This window comes from Portunus trituberculatus, chromosome 15 (assembly GCF_017591435.1).
Source record: "Portunus trituberculatus isolate SZX2019 chromosome 15, ASM1759143v1, whole genome shotgun sequence".
NCBI classification, from domain to species: domain Eukaryota; kingdom Metazoa; phylum Arthropoda; class Malacostraca; order Decapoda; family Portunidae; genus Portunus; species Portunus trituberculatus.
In genome coordinates this window covers 7,709,704-7,725,136 of record NC_059269.1, presented here as the reverse complement: position 1 = coordinate 7,725,136, position 15,433 = coordinate 7,709,704, and the positions used below count along the sequence as shown (strand labels likewise).

The following is a 15,433-nucleotide window of genomic DNA, read 5'->3' as shown; positions in this document are numbered from 1 at the left end:
AATACGTAACATCCACTCACCTATATAAATTTGAATATATGCAGGAACAGTTCAAGAAATAAAAGATGAGGGTGGGAATGGAAAGAAGTGAGGAAGGGAGACTGGGTGGTGATGAAGGAAGAAGAAGAAGAGGAAGAGGGAGAGAACGGGGGAAGTTGACAGGCTAAACGGGGGAGGCTAAATACGTGACTCATGACATCACAAGCCTCCATTTCCCCTCTTTCTCGGTGACTCACCCCTCTGCTTTCCCCTCCATTATCTCCCCTCTCTCTCTCTCTCTCTCTCTCTCTCTCTCTCTCTCTCTCTCTCTCTCTCTCTCTCTCTCTCATGGAAAGCGTTATTGTGACAAAGTTTAAATTTTCTATGATTGTTCTAATGCAATATTGATAATTTGACACCTTTCCCTTTTCTTTCTTTCCAGGAAGTAATAATTTCATTTCCTTTTCCTGTAAAAAGAAATGTCATATTTTCTTCCAAAATCTCCATATCTTTCTTTAGTTACGATATTACGATAGTACAATTAAACCTAAATTGTCTTGAACGACTGACAGATTTATTGCTGTTATTGATTTCTTTTTCATTGATTAGGTTGGTATTCTTAAACGCTCTGCTCTGTCACCACAACTATTTTCCAAGTCTACCGAGATGATCAGCCAGATTCCTAATAATTTTTCTCCTGATAATTATATAAAAACCTTATCAATCTGTCACTAGATCGTTAAAAACACTCTTAAAAACCCGTCAATTAGTGTCTTTAGGGCCTAGCTCACGGTTCAAAATACTGTTCTTAGAGATACATATTTTCCAGCAGCTCCTTATTTCAACTACTCTAAACAGGTACGAATGAAAAATTATTAAGGATTTCATCGGTGTTTAATTTTATTCAAGTGACAAAAAGAATTCTGCTAAGGAAAGCATTATGAAATCCTGACTAATCATTTATAACATATCGAAAATAGTTCTTATGGGAGCCCAGAGTGTCTAGAAATAAGAGTCTTTGTATTTATGTACTTTTTAATCTTCCCGCCACATCTCTCTCTCTCTCTCTCTCTCAATGTCCGTCCTCTATCCCCCAAACTTTCTCTTCCCCCCCTCCATGTCCTTCTTCACGCCACATTGTTCAAGTGTAGGAGTCTCCCTCTATATATTCCTGTTATCGCGATGAAGGGGGAGTAATTCTGTTTTATTGTTCTCTCTCTCTCTCTCTCTCTCTCTCTCTCTCTCTCTCTCTCTCTCTCTCTCTCTCTCTCTGACATTTAAACGACTCATAACATTCAATTTCTGTCTTCTGCTGATACTGGATTTTTGTCTTTAGTTCTTTCAAGATTGGGCATTAAATTCTTGTCTTCCGAAGTTCGATACTAAATTCTTGAGGTTGGGCGCTAAATGCTGGTTTGTCGAGGTTGGACTTTAAATTTTCGTCTTTCGTGGTTGACTCTAAATTTTTGGATGTTTGTTTGTTTTTAGACAGAGCATTAACTTTTACTGAGGGAGAGGTGAATGTAGTGACGTCAGTGTAGTATATAGCCGTCTATTCATAGTAAATATTTCGTGTACAGGTGTATAGTCACTAGTCGATTATTATGTTACTTACTTCCAATGTGTTTTTTTTTTTTTTTCCAGCGTTTTCAAGTTGTCCAATCTGATGATACTTTCTCTGCAAAACCTGGTATCTTAATTATTATAAGCAAACTGGGATTTAATTTAGAAACACTGTAGGGTTTTAAGCAATTGATATCATAAGCTACATGCATAGATTTTCTTTAATTAATATAGAAAAATCCTTATGAAATTGCCAATATTATCATAAAAACCTACTAATATCAATTTAAGGTCATATTAAAAGTAAACAAGAGAAGAACCTGAAAAGATTGAGAACGCGGCCTCACTACTTAACACTGAGGTAAGACAAGAGAGACATCCATTTAGTCGACCACTGATTACGTGTACTAAAAACCCAAGGAAATAGATGAGTTCTGAGGTCATGTGTGTGGCAGCCCATCCCTACCTTTACCTGCTGCCTCTGTGCCGTGTGTCCCAGTGGCCGTTATCAGCACATGCAAAAACGCGACGCTCCAGTCCAGCCCTCATTCGCAGCCCGCCCTGGTCACTCCACTTTTCCCGAACCACAAAACCACAAATTAATACAGAATGATGCAAACTCCCGGCTTATCGGTGGAGTTATTGAGCTGCAGGTAAAGGAAATAAGGTGTGGTGAGTGAACTGGAATATCCTTGCTGCCTCACTTACCACAGCATTAGAACCTAAGTAAAACAGCAATAGGGTGTATTTAAGACAGTTTAGGACTTGAAAACAGTGTAAAAGGTTTCAAGAGCTCAAAATAGTGATGATGTTTGTGCTTTGTTTCTGTTGTTTGAAGGTGACGTGAGAAAAGAAGCGCAGTGGTTGTTCTTTTAACTAGTACAAGCTATTTGTGTTTTTGTTATTATTGTTGTTCTTCATCTACTTTCTTTCTTCTTCTTCTTCTTCTTCTTCTTCTTCTTCTTCTTCATTTTCATCTTCATTCTCTTCTTCTTCTCTCATTCTTTCATTATTTATTTTCCTTCAATTTTTCGTATTTTTCTTTATCAACACCACCACCACCACCACCACCACCACCACCACCATTATTCACTTACTCTTGCTCATCGCCCTCCACTACTCCCTTTCGAATTATTACTGCCAATACTTTAGTTGAGCCGAGTTATATTTACTCCCTCTCTGGTGCTGGTCCTTCCTAATGGAGTTGTCAAGTTTGTCGCTGCCTCTCCTAGTGGTGGGTGGAGGTACTAGGGCAATTTCGTGGCCCTATAGAAGGTTTATGTAAGGCTTTGTTGTATGCACAGTGTAGCGTCCCCTTAATCTTGTTCTATACTTCGATTTTACTCTCCCTCTCCCTCTCTCCCTTGCTCCCTCCGAAGTCCCAACCACTCCTCCGCTTGCCCTAACTTTCTCCTCAGCAAAACTCTTCCCTATTTTTGTTCTCCATCCATCACACTCTCCCTCTTTCCTCTCCTCCAGCCCTCCCTTTCTCATTTCCTTCTTTTTTTTCTCTCTATTTTTCTTTTTAATCTTCCCGTCTCTCCCTCCTACCTGCTCTCCTTGCTCGTCTATCCCAGCTCCTTCATTCGTAGTTATCCTCTCTATTTCCATTGCTTCCTTTTCCTCTTATTTAGTTTTATATCTGTTTTCATAATCTGACTTCTTTCACCTCTCTCTCTCTCTCTCTCTCTCTCTCTCTCTCTCTCTCTCTCTCTCTCTCTCTCTCTCTCTCTCTCTCTCTCTCTCTCTCTCTCTCTCTCTCTCTCTCTCTCTCTCTCTCTCTCTCTCTCTCTCTCTCTCTCTCTCTCTCTCTCTCTCTCTCTCTCTTTACTCCCTTCGTGTCTTCTATCCATCATCTTTAAGACATCCATTCCTCCTTTCCTTCATTTTGTTTCTTCTCCCTTCTTTTATTGATTTTTTTTCTATCCTGCTTCTCTGTTCACTCTCCTCCCTTCCTCATTCCAGTTATTTTTTCCGTTATTTCTTCCTTGGCCTTTCTCTCTCTCTCTCTCTCTCTCTCTCTCTCTCTCTCTCTCTCTCTCTCTCTCTCTCTCTCGCTCTCGCTCTCGCTCCTTCCATTTTCTGATTTCCCTTCCTCTCTCTTTTTCTTTCACATTCTTTCGTTCATTTTTGTTTTTACCTCCTCCATAACTCCCTTAAGTCTCACTCTCTTATCCCTCTTCCCTCTTTTCCCTTTGATTTCTCTCTTTTCTTCTCTTTCACCTTCCCTCATCCTATTCATTCTCCTTTCTTTTATATCTTTCTGTCTCTCTCTCTATCCTAACAGTCTTCTTCTCCTCCTTCCTTTCTTATTTCTCTCCTTTCTTACTTGCATTACTTCTCTCTCTTTGTTTCCTTCCTTCCTTTTCTCATTCCCTTTTTTCCTTCCTTCCTTTCTTCCTTGTTCTTCATACGTCCATCTATTCTTTTTCTTTCCCAATCCCTATCACTCCTTCCTCCCTCTATCCATTCCTCTTCTTCATTCATTTCCTTCCTTCATCGTTTCTCCCTCATTTCCTACAACACATTACTCCCTTCTCGCTTTCTTCTCTCTTCCCTTCCATACTTTTCTCATTCCCTTCCTCTCTCCTCTCCGTCCTTCCCTCCCCACGAACCCCCTTCCCTTCCCTTCCTCAGCTCCATCATTCATGCACCTGTGTCGTCGTGTCTCCCCACCAGGTGATTTACGCGTGCCGCCTGCATCCATCTTGGTTAATTTTGGGACACGATAGAAAAAAAGGTTGTTAATGTGAAAGAGGCCGCGACCGGTCGGGGACAGCCTTTCATTTTTCGCCACCGCTCAAGGAATGGAGGAATAGTTAAGGTGAGGGAGAGAGACAGGGAGAGGGTGTAGACTGTCCTGCCATCTGATGAAAGTAGGGCAAAGGTGAGGCGGAAGTACAGGTAGAAAATATACCTGGAATGTATGATGTTGCCTCTCCATTGCCTTCTCTTCTCTACTTTCTCTTCCTTACGCTCTTCTCTCTTCTTCGTTTTTCTTTTTTTCTTTCCACTGTTTTCCTTTGTTTTTCTTTCCTTTCTTGTATTCCTTTTTCTTTTTCGTCTTTTTCGTTGCCTGTCCATTCTTTTCTCTTTTCTACTTTCTCTTCTTTACGCTCTTCTCTCTTCTTCATTTTTCTTTTTCCTTTCCATTGTTTTCCTTTGTTTTCCTTTCTTTTCTTGTATTCCCTTTTTCTTTTCCGTGTTTTTCTCTTCCTTTCTCTCATTTACTTTCTCTTCTCCATCTCTGTTTTCCTTTACTTCACTTCCCTTCTTCCTTTCTGTCTTTTTATCTTCCTTTTTTTTCCTTCTCTTCAAATTCTGCTTTCTTTTCTCTTCATCCTATCCTTCCATTCCCTTTTTTATTGTCTTCTTTTCTTCCCTTTCTTTAATTTTCCTTACATTTTCTTCCTTTCCCCTTCCATTACCATTTATTTTCCATCATTCCTTTATTTCTTCATTTTCCGTTTCTTTCTCTAACTTCCATCATCTTGTCTTATTTCACCTTATCTTTTCTTTTTCTCTCTTCTTTCCCTCCTCTTTCCTTCACTTTATCCTCCCATCCATTTTCTCTCTCATTTTTATGTTTTATGTCCGTTTTTTTCTTTTTTTTTTCATTCATATTTCTCTCTACATTCATCTCTTTCTCCCCTCCTCGTTTTCTTTCTCTCCTTCTTTCGCTTCAGTTCCTTCTTTCTCTCTCTCTCTCTCTCTCTCTCTCTCTCTCTCTCTCTCTCTCTCTCTCTCTCTCTCTCTCTCTCTCTCTCTCTCTCTCTCTCTCTCTCTCTCTCTCTCTCTTACTATCCTTTCAACTTTCTCTGCCTCTCTTCCCTCCCTCCGTCTCTCCCTCCCTTCCCCTCTTCCTCCTGCTATCTCTCACGCAAGAGCTCAATGAATTAATCCCTTACTTTCTTTCCCCTCCCATAATCTACCCCTCTCTTTCCTGTCCCTCCTCACACCTGCTCCCTTTTCTTCCTGATGCGCAGTACTCACTAATTTTTTCCTCCTCATCATCATCCTTCTTAATGTGCTCACTTCTGTTTTTTTTTTTTTTTTTTTACATTTCCGTGTTGTGTAGTTCCTCCTTCTCCTCCTTTTCTTGCTATTATTACTACTACTACTACTGCTATTGCTTCTGCTTCTGCTTCTGCTTCTGCTTCATCCCTTTACGCAATTTTCATATTAATTTTTATCAACCTCATACTTCTTAATGTTGACCACCTAATCTTTTTATTTTTTCGTCTTTTCCTGTAGTATATCCCATTTACCATCACTTCCTCCTCCTCTACCTCCTTCTCCTACAGTTCCTCCATGCTGACCTTTACCGTCCTTGACCACTTACTCATAGAATCGGTAATCATGCCATTAAAGACACACAGACAGCCTCGTTAGCTCCAGTAAGGTTGTTGTGGTCTCTTCTTTCCTTTGTGTTCCTTTGTATTCCCATTCCTGCTCCCCATCCCTATGTAGGCGCAGCTGCTGGCCACCTAAGCCACCTCAGCACGTGTCTCCATTTGAGTAACTTTATCCCTTCGTGTGTCGTCGCAACTGTCAGCCAAGGTCTCATTTTGTTCCGTCAGCTGAGTTGGTGCGTTGAGCTCATCTCCATATTCATAGTAGCGTCCAGCCGTGTGTGGGGAGTGAGTGCAGCCATGGGGATATAAAGAGGGATGGGGGGAAGGTTAAAGAAGGATAAGAAAGGAAACAGAGTGCAAGGATGGCAGATTTTACGAATGTAGTGAGAGAAAGAGAGTAAGAATAGAGTAGAAGGCATAAAGGAAAAAAAAACTAAAACTACAGTGAAAGAAAATTAAAGAATAAAAAAATGTTTGTGAATGCATAGGCTCGGGAAAGAGAAACAAGAATATAAGGAAGGCAAGAGGAAGAGGTAAGGGAGAGGGAATGCATTAATGAGAGGGAGAGAGTATCGGTGAAGGACAGAGCAGGGGAAGGAAATAGAGGAGGGAAGGAAGGGAATGCGAAAGCAGTAGGAGAAAACACAGGAGGAGGAGGAGGAGGAGGAGGAGGAGGAGGATGAAGGAAGGAAGGAAATGAGGGAAGGAGAGAGGGAATGGAAAGTGGAAGTAAGGAGTGAGTGTGTACATTGAGGGGGAAAATTGAGGTGGGGAGGTAAGGAAAGAGAGAGAGAGAGAGAGAGAGAGAGAGAGAGAGGAGGGGCGAAGAAGAAAGTATTCGTGATAATTATAGTGTATAGGATGGGATGAGTAAATAACACAAGACAGAAAACTGGAGGGAGGAAGGAGATAAGAGGAAGGAAGCGAGGAAAGAAGAAAGAGGGAAGAAGAAGAAACTGAGGATTTACCAAAGTGGCGTCTTTTTTCCGACAGATAAAAGAGAACAAACATCATCCTGTGAAACCAATATATACTAAACTCGTGTATTAATTAACCCTTCAGTACCACGACACATATCCACATTCATTCACTGCTATTCAGCGATTTTATACAGCTTCAGAAACTTATGTGGGAGGATTGAAATAGTGAAGACTGGCCATTAATCTTTTCACCTCCATAGACTCTACCTAATGTGAATAAAACAGTCAAATCACACCCAAAACTCATGGTAAAAATGTGTCCCAGTACTGAAGGGATAAAGGAACTTGCATTTTCAGTAGTCATATTATTGTAGTGTGCTTAAGTGAATGACGATATAGACACTGACAGACAAATAAGTAGACAATAGATAAACAAGACTAAAGAGACGCATAAAAAAAGACGAGAAGCAAATAGACAATGAAATATATAAAAAAAAGAATATAAATACTGATAAACAGGTAGACAATAGATACACAAGACTAGAGAAAGCCAGACGAAAAAATACACGACGCGAATAGATCGAAAAAAAAAAAAAAAGCAGGGACCAAAAACCACATGTATTATTGTATATGAAAAGAAAGACAATAAACATACAAGAGCAAGGTCAGGCAGCATAAAAAGTATGAATAGAATAGATAGGCAAACTACAATAGAGGAGCACAAAGAAGACAGTAACGAGAGAGAGACAGAGAGAGAGAAATAGTCACAAATCATGAACCAACCAAAGGAACAAGTACAGAAGATTGAGTTACAGGAAATCATGTACTTACAGCCGGCTGGGATTCGAAGGTTGTGTTTGGCTCATTATTGATTCAGGCCAAACAAAACTTGCGTGTCCCACCTGCCCATGAATCCTGCTATGCCTCATTCCCCATTGTAAGTCATCAGTGGGGGGACAGTACAGTGTGCCTTATTCTGAAACGATCTGTAGCCACTCTCTCCACGACTATTTCCAAAAGCTACAGAGATGGTTAAGCTGGTTCTCAAGAGTGTTTCTGCTGCTAATTATGTAGAAATCTTGGTAATTTGTCACTATAGATACAAAAACACTCTTATAATCGCTTATCACTTTAATTAGTTTTTCGGAAGTGCTTATAAGAATATGATCCAGGGAAAGTGGGTGAGGGGAAACAGAAAAGCTGCAGGGTTGAGTACTGAAGTCTATGAAAGAATGAAAAGTACTGGTCAACTCTTGCGTTACTTACATGGACGGTATAGGATGAAAGTATATCGGAAGTCTTGTACAGCGTGGTCGTGGGAGAGAGTTAATGGTGATGATGATGAGGAGGAGGAAGGAAAAGAGTTAGGAAGAAAAGGCGGAAGAAGAACAAGAGCAAAGAGGATGAGGAAGAGGAATAATAAGAAAAAAAGAAGAGAAAAAGAAAAGAACATGTAAGAAAAATAACTAATTTGTCTTACACTAACATACGTGGATTATTTCTCGCCTTGGCGTGCAACAAATCGCAGCACAAAAAAAATAATGAAATCCCTACAAGCATTTACAAAAAAATAAAAAAGAAAAGAAAAGAATCATCAATTTATAGATAATATAGTACTTAGAGTTAGCTGTTGAGCAAGAGGAAATATCTTGGAGTAGCTAATAATAAAAGAAAAGCATACCAGATAACAAGGGTAGAGAGCAATTAACCAAGTCAAGTGGAACCCTCAAAAAGTGCCATTAATGTAACCCATCTGACCCAACTCAACAACACAAGCACGAACGGTCGAGTGAGGAAGGCTAAGCACATCCCAATGCAGGCGAGAGGCACATAATGCAGTATGATGGAGAAGCCAGAGTAACCTCGCCTTGCGCTGCCGAAATTCAAGTCATGTGTGGTGATGCATCGAGATTTAAGACTTCACTAATGACGCGTGCCACTTTGTTATTGTTGTTCTTGATAGGGAAGGCCTTATATGATATTCATCTGTTTAACTCCTTCACTGCTATTTGACATGTTCCCTTAACCCCCTTCAGCACCATGACGCGTTTCCATATTCATTTTGCTTACTATTTGGTAATTTGATAAAGCTTTAGGAACTTATGTGGGGATTGAAATAGTGAAGACTGTGGCCATTAATCTTCTGACCTCCATAGAGCCATCCTAATATATCTAAAAGAAGTCTCAACGCAAAAATGTGTCCCAGTATTCAAACGGTTAATCGTAAACCACTATGAAACATTAATTATTTTTTACATTCATCTCTGAGAATGATACTGTCTAAATATTTGGTTTGTTTTGGGCTACAATCACTGGCTTAACTCTTTTAGTGATATCTGACAAGTTATTATTTGATTATTAACTATTCTAAAGCATTCATTGTTTTTTTTACAACTATCTCTGAACATTACACTGCCTCTGATACTGCCTGTTTACCTGTTTTTTTTTTTTTTAATATATTTCTTACACGTGCTCGAAAAGATTGTATGCACCATCTATAGTGTTGCAAACTGGTATATGTCACAGTGGATGAGTTAGTAATTATGTTTACCTTTTTTACTTATATGATTTATCGTCAAGCTTTTTTTTTCATTAAGAAGGTTTAAGGCAAATAAAAAGATTTTAAAAATTTCCTCGAAGGTTCTGAAAGAGTTACAGTCATGACTAGGAGGAAATAAAGAACACAGGGAGTTTTATAATTTGAAGGTATGAAGGTTTAAATCCTGTCCGGGGTCCGAGTGTAGGTTGGGCTTCCTCACTCGGGGCAAAGGTTTCCTAGCGGGTGGGCTTTCAGATAGGAGGTACCATAAATTCCTGTGAAAAGCCCACATAGTATAAATGACAAAAATAGAAATAAAAAAAGTATAGAATATTGTTTCGAAGGTTAGCATTGAAATTAGTGCTCGTGTAATTCAAGCCTTTTAAGTGGCTGTAGTTATTTGTTCAGTAAAGCAGTGTAAAGTTATTTAGATATACGTACATTCATAGGCATTGGGAGAAATAATTGTTATCTTTTACAAACTGCGTCACTTTCTTTAAATTCCGCTTGCCTATTTTATACATCCCCTTCCTGAACAATTCCCCAACGACCAATCTAATAACGCTTGTGTGACCTAGAAAAGTAATCTGTCTTGTTTCGATACATTTTATGGCGATCGTTTCCGCACACTTGCTCATCTTATCACTTATGCATTTGTTTCTCGCGTGTAAGGGATCAGTCGAAGGGCATTGCCGGTGGTGTCTGCAGGTAACATTTAGGTAATTACCTGTGTTCATGACAGTGAGGGTGGGTGACATTTGGTGAAGAAAGGAGATAATTTGTAATACTCTCTCTCTCTCTCTCTCTCTCTCTCTCTCTCTCTCTCTCTCTCTCTCTCTCTCTCTCTCTCTCTCTCTCTCTCTCTCTCTCTCTCTCTCTCTCTCTCTCTCTCTCTCCAAACAGGTGACTCATTGCTGTCGTCATCAGGAGTAAGCCACCCCATTCGAATCACCCTCCTTTCTACCCTCCTATACTCTCACCCTATCTATATTTCCCTCCCTTTTCAATCTTGTCCCTCTTCCCTGTCTGCAGCACCACTCTCCCTCCACCCATCCCACCCCACTTTCCCCTCTCCCTCCCTTTCTCTTTCTCTCTGTCTCCTCTCGATCAATGCACAGTATCACATGAAACCAACACAGGGAGGATGAATAAGACATAAATCCGCTTATGTCGTGACAGTAAGTTTTCGAATCACAAAGGGAGGCCGGCCACCGCTCGCCACGTGTATACTGACGAGGCTCACCACTCACCCGCCAGCAAAAGACCCAGACGCAAAGTATTAGTCGCTCCCGTCTCTCTTCTTCTCATACCCGCCTTCAGGTCGTATCAAGTTATAATGTTATTTTCCCTCTCTCTCTCTCTTCCATATCCGATCATTGTCCTCCGCTTTCTCCTAGCTGTTCTTCTCTCCACCACTACTGTCATCGTTTTTTTTTTCCACTGCCTTGTCCTTCTCGTCCAACGCGATTCCCGATTTGTGTAATACGAGGTTTTCTGGGTTTCTTTTCTTGTATTGTGGTCGTCCCTGCGGTAACATTCTGCTGGTGGCATATTTACGCCCAGGAAATGTAAGGACAGGACCCATGTGGTTACTGGGCAGGCGATGTATGGATACCTGTTTGTGTAAAGAATGTATCCCTGTCAGACGCTAAATTCGCTAACTTTTTTGTGGTATTTCGTATACTTATCCTAACGTTTTGTCTTATCATTCGATTTTAAAAGGTCACAGAAATAATGAGGTCGAGTTATTTCCTTTCTCTTTTTTTTTTATTTCTCGTTAGGTGTGTGGCAGAATCCTTGTTAAACTGTCAATCATTAAAATCATGAGTGTTCCGGAAAGCAACAATGACTTCCACTAAAACCTGCTGAAAGAATTAGAGGTAAAATACTGAAACGCTTGAAAATGTACATAGCCTTCAGTATTCAGAAAAAAAAAACAGTGTGTATGTCTGTGTATGTATGGGTGTATCTGTCTATATCTATCTATCTATCTATCTATCTATCTATCTATCTATCTATCTATCTATCTATCTATCTAGTTGGCTAGCTATTTTCTTTTTTCTTCTTTTTTTCTTTCTTTTCATATCGATCTGTCTGTTTATTCATTTGTCTATTTATTTTCATCTTATTTATCTCCCTCTCTGCTTAACTATATATCTATCTATCTACCTATCTATCTATCTATCTATCTATCTATCTATCTATCTATCTATCTACCTACTTACTCATCTGTGTGTATATATCCTTTTACCTTCGCAACCTGGAAAGGGATTAAAGGGGGACGTTATTGGAGTTTAATTATAAGTTGTGAAATTAATCCTGCGTGATTTTCAGAAGAACGCTCTCACCCACCTATCCCCTCGAGGGCTCTTGTGTGTGTGTGTGTGTGTGTGTGTGTGTGTGCGCGAAAGAGATGACAGCCATTACAAAGTGAACGCATCACCATTTTAAATCTTTGTTTATCTTTCTGCCCCACAAGAATATCTCTCAGTAATTTTCTTCTTTAATGAGTTTAATGCTAATCTGCTTCGTCAGTGTCCCGTCTTGTCTCCAGACCGAGCGAGTTAAAAGCATGAAGTTATAATGGAAGAATGAAGAAGCCAATAAATCTGCAAGCTGCTGTTTTTTGTATTGAGTGTTCATTCACAAGTAAAGTTATGGTTAATAGTTAAAACACATTAATTTCCTTTATGTTTCGTTTTTACCCTCAACTTTTTTCAAATTTGCATGTTTCCTCCAAATTCTACCGTTTCGTTTTTATCATCTTTTGAATGATCTAAATTGTTGATGATTTGTGAGCTGCCAGATTTTTACGATGAGAAGAATTACAGCTGAATGGAAACACATGACAGTGGAAGTTAGCTCTGAAAGTTACTCTGTATCATCTCTGTCCTTGAATGTATATCTCTTATCTAAACGTTTCTTGAGAGTGATAATTAACTCTGTTCTAATCTTCACATACTGTAACACTCTGTTTGAGAACCAATATCCTTCCATCCCCTTTGATAGATCGGTGTTGATGTTATGTCATATGATAAACTCCTGTTCAGTTTTCTATTTCTAACCTCTACTGTATTCACCTTGTCATCGTTTTCCTCCTCCTCCTCCTCCTCCTCCTCCTCCTCCTCCTCCTCCTCCTCCTCCTCCTTCGACAAACCCTCTCAGTCTTTTTTTTTTTAATGCTATTACATTATTGGTGAAAAGTATTGAAAAATTATTAGTGTTCATAGTTTGCTTCATCCTTATCTCGGCAACAAGTTTCCCTGAATGGGCGGCATAAACTCGCCTCCTGCATCAGCTATTAAAGAAGGATCAGTTTTTGCGGGTTGTGATGCAGTGTTTACTTAAATCCCTTAATTAATCTCTTCTCTGTTCTTACCCTTTTCTTCGCCCCTATGAACTGAGATTGCTTTAATTAACTTTAATCTTTTACGCCAAGAGAACACCGTGACGGGGGTATACAGGCCCTCCTAACTGTGAAGGAAAGTGTAGAGTTCTTAGTATATAATCGTTGTTCTGGTGTTAATATTTCAGAGAGAGAGAGAGAGAGAGAGGGAAGCGGTGGAGGCGGAGAATTTTCAGGTATGGAATTTCAAATCTGCTCTCACCAAGTGGCCTGGAAGTTCATGTCTGCTGGTTGATAGTCTTGGCATTGTGTTTATGTTAGACACTATGCTACAAGTTAGTGGTCGAAAGTAGAAGAACGGTCTGAATTCATAATGTGTTGCGTCTCTCGATTTTTTGCCCTTATTATTATTATTTTGTTTTTTTGAGTGGCAACTAAGTGGGCTTTTTTTTTACGTTTTATGTTGTCCGTGGCCAGCTTTCCTCTCTTACATAAAAGAAAGATGTTGGATTCCAGTTTATTTGTTCTTTTTTTTCAGTGTGGACGTGTTCAAGGAAGCAATACACGAAGCACTGATGAGCCTGCGGTGCCAAGTCTATACTCCACTGCTTTTTCAGGTGAGAGATTTAAAGGTCATATATTTAAAGGTTTACGTAAATTGAACACACACACACACACACACACACACACACACACACACACACACACACACACACACACACACACACACACACACACACACACACACACACACACACACACACACACTTGGCAGTATAACGAAGAGAGGACCTGTTGTATCCTGGACTGTCAATGTGGTATGATTTTCTCAGCCCAAGATATTTATTTTTAGCGGTCAGGTCAGACGAAAGCGATGCGTAAGGAGGACAAGATACTAAATGATCAATTCTGCATTCTAGTGGCGATTGTTATCTCGTACTTGATTATACCATCTCATCATGTATATTATTACAGATGAAAATGAGATACAGTCAAGTTTCATCAATGTGAAGCTTACATCTGAAACCTTGCAAAGTTGTGAGACAGGATGTTAATTGGTTATCACAAGAAAAGGTTTCGAATGGATGAAAAGTTTTTATTAATCTTGTCGTTGGTGTTTTACTAGTGAAAGTAAGTATGCAGTGTGTTATCAGGTACTGGTATGCAGTGACTCCAGAGAAGAGACCAATAATCAACAAAAGACATTCAGCAAATACATGTTTACGTTGACCATTCTCACCAGAGGAACACTTTTATCATTGAAATTTATTCTGGTACCTTGTTACCCTTACCCTGCTACAAAACTCTGGCAGTCTCAGGCACAAGCGTAAAGCGAATGGAGTAGTGTCTGGAATATGTTCGGAAAGTTGTTGAAAGCTGGTGGTGAAGCCTTGTTGGTAGGGTCGCTCTCCCGCCCCGATACAATGCTATTCACCCTGATTGGAAGAGGGATCTATTCCATCACATCTCTGTCTGCAGAGGGAAAAGAGATTGCCAGAAATGCAGCAACAATCGAGGCATTAACAGTATACTGTGCAGGGCTCCCCTCTGTTCCTGATTTTGTTCATGACTAGTGAAACTGCAAAAGCATGTTATGCTCAGTTTTATGTTAGGAAATCGACAGTTGATGAGGTTTTGATTCATACTGTATTTTATTGGATGCCTTTGTGTACATGACAAGACAGCAGCAGCAGCAGCAGCAGGACGTTCATCTACCTATACTCTAGAGTCTAGATGATGAATCTAGATAAACACAAGGCTGGTCATGGTCAGCTCGTGTCATCAGACTGTAATTATTATATAATGAATATATTTGTATAAAGTCACTATTCTGTCTAAAAGCATGTTAGTGAAGGTAAGCGGACATAGCTAGTATTGGTTTGAAGTAATTGTTATATCGATATCTATTTTTTGGTAATACCAATAGAGAAATCTGAATCTGGCATATATGTGTTGTACAAAGTTGTGTAAAATATTTACTGTTTTACACTCAGCCTCAATGATTTGTGGAGGGTATAAATGACGTTCAAATTACTCAGAATGAGAAGCTCTTTCGTATGGTAAGTTGAAGAAAAAGCATATTAGGATTGGTGAAGCAGTAAAATAATACCGTAAGTTAGTCAGTAAACTATGAGGAATTGTTCCATACTTCGATGAGGTGATGAATTCTCATCTCAGGTCTTTACTTCATCATGCACATCAGCTCTTATAGGATCGAATTGTTTGATAGTTGGCATGGAAGCCACGGGATCTGAGAAGTGAGGCGGTGAGAAACATTTCATATGACCAACCAGTGTCCTTTGTACTCTCAAGCCACTGATACAATCAAGGTTTTTCAGACTCCACTGACTATAATTGTATATATATATATATATATATATATATATATATATATATATATATATATATATATATATATATATATATATATATATATATATATGTATATATATAAATAAATCAAATCAAAATAGTCATTCTTAAATGGATTCTAGTTATTGGGTCTCTGCTAAACTTACATAATTTATTCCATTATCTCTTTCAGTTTTGTTGGTTAACCTTGTTTATCTTTATTTCTTACCATATGACGGTTAAGTCACTAAAAGTACCACGTGGGTAGACACCGTACTATGTGTACCCACACGTCCTTATTAGTTATGGGCAAGGTACCGAGCACTTTCGTACCTCCTGAACCGAATATCAAATCTTGGCAATGCATAACAGCGACTTC

The 15,433-nt window shown here is 39.4% G+C and overlaps 1 long non-coding RNA gene across 1 annotated transcript in view; it reads left to right on the top strand.

Moving 5' to 3' along the window:
- LOC123504099 overlaps window positions 1-13,318 on the top strand; it is a 279,550-nt gene extending 266,232 nt beyond the window's left edge. Inside the window, exon 8 of the long non-coding RNA XR_006674703.1 lies at window positions 13,241-13,318. This is a non-coding gene — a long non-coding RNA (uncharacterized LOC123504099). The remainder of the gene's footprint in view (window positions 1-13,240) is intronic.
- Window positions 13,319-15,433: the final 2,115 nt, after the last annotated feature.